Consider the following 6,343-nt stretch of genomic DNA (forward strand, 5'->3'; position numbering starts at 1 on the left):
TCTTTGCATTGTTTACTTAGGAAGGTTTTCTTATCTCTCCTTGCTATTCTATTTAATATATAGTAGTATTTAACACAATACTCGAAGAAGGCAATGGCAACCCACTCCAGTACTCTTGCCTGGAAAATCCCATGGTGGAGGAGCCTGGTAGGCTGCAGTCCATGGGGTCGTGAAAAGTCAGACACGACTGAGCAACTTCACTTTCATTTTTATGCATTGTAGAAGGAAATGGCAACCCACTCCAGTGTTCTTGCCTGGAGAGTCCCAGGGACGGTGGAGCCTGGTGGGCTGCCGTCTATGGGGTAGTACAGAGTCAGACACGACTGAAGCGACTTGGCAGCAGCAGCAACACAATACTACTATGTATTAAAATACAAAAATTTAATATAACACTACTATATTTTAAATATAACAGTTTAGCACGGGAACTGTATAGCACAGGGAACTCTTCTCAGTGCTCTGTGGTGGATTTTGTTTCCATTTAGGTCACCACAGAGCACTGAGAAGAGTTCCCTCTGCTATACAGTAAGTTCTCATTAGTTATCTTTATAATACATAGTACTAAATGTCTGGTTGCTTTTTTTTTTTTTTTTTTGATCTCTGGTTCCTCTGCCTTTTCTAAACCCAGCTTGGACATCTGGAAGTTCTCAGTTCACATAATGCTGAAGCTTAGCATGCAGGATTTTGAGAATAATCGTACTAGCATGGGAGATGAGAACAAATGTCTGGTGGTTTGAAGGGAAAGGAGTAAGACAAGGCTGCTTATTGTCACCCTGTTTATTTAACTTATGGGCTGAGCACATCATGAGAAATGCCAGGCTGGATGAGTTACATGCTAGAATCAAGACTGATGGAAGAAACATCAACAATTTCAGATAGGAGGATGATACCACTCTAATGGCAGAAAGCGAAAAGGAAAAAAAGAACCTCTTGATGAAGGTGAAGGAGAGAGTGAAAAAGCCAGATGAAATCTAAATATTAAAAAAACTAAGATCATGACATCCAGCCCCATTACTTCATGGCAAATAGAAGGGGGAAATGTGGAAGCAGTGACAGATTTCCTCTTCTTGGGCTCTAAAATCACTGCTGATGCTGACTGCAACCATGAAATTAGATGATTGCTTCTTGGCAAGAAAGTTATGACAAACCTAACATGTTAAAAAGCAAAGACATCACTTGGCCAACAAAGGTCCGTATAGTCAAGGCTATGGTTTTTCCAGTAGTCACATACAGCTGTGAGAGCTGGATGGTAAAGAAGAGAGAGTGCCGACCAATTGATGTTTTCAAACTGTGGTGCTGGAGAAGACTCTTGGGAGTCCCTTGGACAGCATGGAGATCAAACCAGTCAATCTTAAATGAAATCAACCCTGAATACTCATAGGAAGGATTGATGCTGAAGCTCCAATACTTTGGTCACCTGATGTGAACAGCTAGCTCACTGGAAAAGACCCTGATGGTGGGAAAGACTGAAGGCAGAAGGAGAAGAGTGAGACAGGGGTAAGATGGTTCAATAGCATCACTGATGCAATGGACATGAACTCCGGCAAACTCCAGGAGATGGTGAGGGACAGGGAGGCCTGACATGCAGCAGTCCATGGACTCAAGAAGAGTCAGACATGACTGGGCAACAGAACGACAACAACAGTAAATGTATATGACAGAGGAATAAATAAAAATGTGGCACATAACTGTTAGTGGGAATGTAAACTGATACAGCCACTATGCAAGATGGTGTGGAGATTTCTTAAAAAACTAGGAATAAAAACACCACATGACCCAGCAATCCCACTCCTAGGCATATACCCAGAGGAAACCAAAATTGAAAAAGACATATGTAAACCCAGTGTTCATTGCAGTATTTGCACTATTTACAATAGCTAGAACATGGAAGCACCCTAGATGTCCATCAACAGATGAATGGACAAAGAAGATGTGGTACATATACACAATGGAATATTCAGTTCAGTTCAGTTCAGTCACTCAGTCTTGTCTGACTCTTTGTGATCCCATGAATCACAGCATGCCACGCCTCGCTGTCCATCACCAACTCCCGGAGCTCATTCAAATTCATGTCCATCAAGTCCGTGATGCCATCCAGCCATCTCATCCTTTGTCATCCCCTTCTCCTCCTGCCCCCAATCCCTCCCAGCATCAGGGTCTTTTTCAATGAGTAAACTCTTTGCATGAGGTGGCCAAAGTATTGGAGTATCAGCTTCAGCATCAGTCCTTCCAAGGAACACGCAGGACAGAGCTCCTTTAGGATGGACTGGTTGTATCTCCTTGTAGTTCAAGGGACTCTCAAGAGTCTTCTTCAACACCACAGTTCAAAATTATCAATTCTTTGGCACTCAGCTTTCTTCACAATCCAACTCTCACATCCATACATGACCACTGGAAAAACCATAGCCTTGACTAGAAGGACTGGACCTTTGCTGGCAAAGTAATATCTCTGTTTTTTAATATACTATCTAGGTTGGTCATAACTTTCCTTCCAAGGAGTAACCATCTTTAATTTCATGGCTGCAATCACCATCTGCAGTGATTTTGGAGCTCCCCAAAATAAAGTCTGACACTGTTTCCACTGTTTCCCCATCTATTTGCCATGAAGTGATGGGACCAGATACCATGATCTTTGTTTTCTGAATGTTGAGCTTTAAGCCAACTTTTTCACTCTCCTCTTTCACTTTCATCAAGAGGCTTTTGAGTTCCTCTTCACTTTCTGCCATAAGGGTGCTGTCATCTGCATGTCTGAGGTTATTGATATTTCTCCCGGCAATCTTGATTCCAGCTTGTGCTTCTTCCAGCCCAGCATTTCTCACGAGGTACACTGCATAGAAGTTAAGTAAGCAGGGTGACAATATACAGCCTTGACGTACTCCTTTTCCTATTTGGAACCAGTCTGTTGTTCTATGTCCAGTTCTAACTGTTGCTTCCTGACTTGCATATAGGTTTCTCAAGAGGCAGGTCATGTGGTCTGATATTCCTATGTCTTTCAGAATTTTCCACAGTTTATTATGATCCACACAGTCAAAGGCTTTGGCATAGTCAAAAAAGCAGAAATAGATGTTTTTCTGGAACTCTCTTGCTTTTTCCATCATCCAGAGGATGTTGGCAGTTTGATCTCTGGTTCCTCTGCCTTTTCTAAAACCAGCTTGAATGTCTGGATGTTCACAGTTCACATACTGCTGAAGCCTGGCTTGAAGAATTTTGAGCATTACTTTACTAGTGTGTGAGATGAGTGCAATTGTGTGGTAGTTTGAGCATTCTTTGGCATTGCCTTTCTTTGGGATTGGAATGAAAACTGACCTTTTCCAGTCCTGTGGCCACTGCTGAGTTTTCCAAATTTGCTGGCATATTGAGTGCAGCACTTTCACAGCATCATCTTTCAGGATTTGGAATAGCTCAACTGGGAATTCCATCACCTCCACTAGCTTTGTTTGTAGTGATGCTTTCTAAGGCCCACTTGACTTCACATTCCAGGATGTCTGGCTCTTGGTCAGTGATCACACCATCGTGATTATCTGGGTCATGAAGATCTTTTTTGTACAGTTCTTCTGTGTATTCTTGCCATCTCTTCTTAATATCTTCTGCTTCTGTTAGGTCCATACCATGTCTGTCCTTTATTGAGCCCATCTTTGCATGAAATGTTCCTTTGGTATCTCTGATTTTCTTGAAGAGATCTCTGGTCATTCCCATTCTGGTGTTTTCCTCTATTTCTTTGCATTGATAGCTGAGGAAGGCTTTCTTATTTCTCCTTGCTATTCTTTGGAACTCTGCATTCAGATGCTTATATCTTTCCTTTTCTCCTTTGCTTTTCGCTTCTCTTTTTTTCACAGCTATTTGTAAGGCCTCCTCAGACAGCCATTTTGCTTTTTTGCATTTCTTTTCCATGGGGATGGTCTTGATCCCTGTCTCCTGTACAATGTCATGAACCTCCATCCATAGTTCACCAGGCACTCTATCTATCAGATCTACTCCCTTAAAGCTATTTCTCACTTCCACTGTATAATTATAAAGGATTTGATTTAGGTCATACCTGAATGGTCTGTTGGTTTTCTCCACTTTCTTCAATTTAAGTCTGAATTTGGCAATAAGGAGTTCATGATCTGAGCCACAGTCAGCTCCTGATCTTGTTTTTGCTGACTGTATAGAGCTTCTCCATCTTTGGCTGCAAAGAATATAATCAATCTGATTTTGGTGTTGACTATCTGGTGACATGTGTAGAGTCTTCTCTTGTGTTGTTGGAAGAGAGCATCTGTTATGACCAGTGCATTCTCTTGGCAAAACTCTATTCGCCGTTGCCCTGCTTCATTCCGTATTCCAAGGCCAAATTTCCCTGTTACTCCAGGTGTTTCTTGACTTCCTACTTCTGCATTCCAGTCCCCTATAATGAAAAGGACATCTTTTTTGGGTGTTAGTTCTAAAAGGTCTTGTAGGTCTTCATAGAACCATTCAACTTCAGCTTCTTCACCGTTACTGTTTGAGGCATAGGCTTGGATTATCATGATATTGAATGGTTTGCCTTGGAAACGAACAGAGATCATTCTGTCATTTTTGAGATTGCATCCAAGTACTGCATTTCAGACTTTGTTGACCATGACGGCTACTCCATTTCTTCTAAGGGATTCCTGCCCACAGTAGTAGATATAATGGTCATCTGAGTTAAATTCACCCATTCCAGTCCATGTTAGTTCGCTGATTCCTAGAATGTTGACGTTCACTCTTGCCATCTCCTCTTTGACCACTTCCAATTTGCCTTGATTCATGGACCTGACATTCCAGGTTCCAATGCAATATTGCTCTTGACAGCATCGGACCTTGCTTCTATCACCAGTCAGATCCCCAACTGGGTATTCTTTTTGCTTTGGCTCCATCCCTTCATTCTTTCTGGAGTTATTTCTCCACTGATCTCCAGTAGCATATTGGGCACTTACCAACCCGGGGAGTTCCTCTTTCAGTATCCTATCATTTTGCCTTTTCATACTGTTCATGGGGTTCTCAAGGCAAGGATACTGAAGTGCTTTGCTATTCCCTTCTCCAGTGGACCACATTCTCTCAGAACTCTCCACAATGACCCTCCTGTCTTGGGTGGCCCCACACGGCATGGCTTAATTTCGTTGAGTTAGACAAGGCTGTGGTCCATGTGATCAGATTGGCTAGTTTTCTGTGATTATGGTTTCAGTGTGTCTACTCTCTGATGCCCTCTCGCAACACCTACTGTCTTACTTGGGTTTCTCTTACCTTGGACGTGGGGTGTCTCTTCACAGGCTGCTCCAGCAAAGCGCAGCTGCTGCTCCTTACCTTGGACGAGGGGTATCTCCTCACAGCCACCCCTCCTGACCTTGGACATGGAGTAGCTCCTCTTGGTCCTCCTGCACCCACGCAGCCACCACTCCTTAGACATGTGGTAGCTCCTCTTGGCCACCACCCTGACCTCGGGAGTGGGGTAGCTCCTCCCAGCCAGTAATGGAATATTACTCAGCCATAAAAAGAAACACATTTGAGTCAGTTCTAATGAGGTGGATGAACCTAGAGACTATTATACAGAGCGAAGTAAGTCAGAAAGAGAAAGATAAATATCACATACTAATGAATATATATGGAATCTAGAAAGATGGTACCAAAGAATTTATTTGCAGGGCAGCAATGGAAAAACAGACATGCAGAACAGATTTATGGACATGCGGAAAGGGGAGGAGAGGGTGAGAGGTATGAAGATGTGGTACATATATACAATGAAATATTACACATCCAAAAAATGGATCAAATTGTGCCATTTTCTGATATGTAGACTGACCTACAGACTGTCATATAGAGCGAAGTAAGTCAGAAAGAGAAAAAAAAATCGTATATTAATGCATATGTATGGAATCTGGAAAACAGTACTGATGACACTATTTCTAGGTCAGGAATAGAGATGCTAACAGATGCTGAGAACAGACATATGGACATACCAGGGAAGGACAGGGTGGCACAAATTGGGAGATTAGGATTGACACATATACACTACAGTGTGTAACATATACAGCTAGTGGGAAGCAGCTATATAACACAGGGAACTCAGCTCAGTGTTCTGTGATGACCTAGATGGGTGGAAAGGCTGGGTGTTGGGAGGCAGACTCAAGAGGGAGGGGATACATGTATACTTACAGCTGATTCGTGTTGCTGTACATCAGAAACCAACACAACATTCTAAAGCAATCATCCTCCAATTAAAAATAAATAAAAAACAAAATTAAATAAAATATTTTTAAGGGGACTAATAAATTCCCAGGAAATGAGAGGAGAGACATAAGTACTGCCAGCTATGCAATTTCTCAGTTTAATACACAAAATTTATAAT

This window comes from Bubalus bubalis, chromosome 12, assembly GCF_019923935.1.
Source record: "Bubalus bubalis isolate 160015118507 breed Murrah chromosome 12, NDDB_SH_1, whole genome shotgun sequence".
Classification (NCBI taxonomy): Eukaryota; Metazoa; Chordata; class Mammalia; order Artiodactyla; family Bovidae; genus Bubalus; species Bubalus bubalis.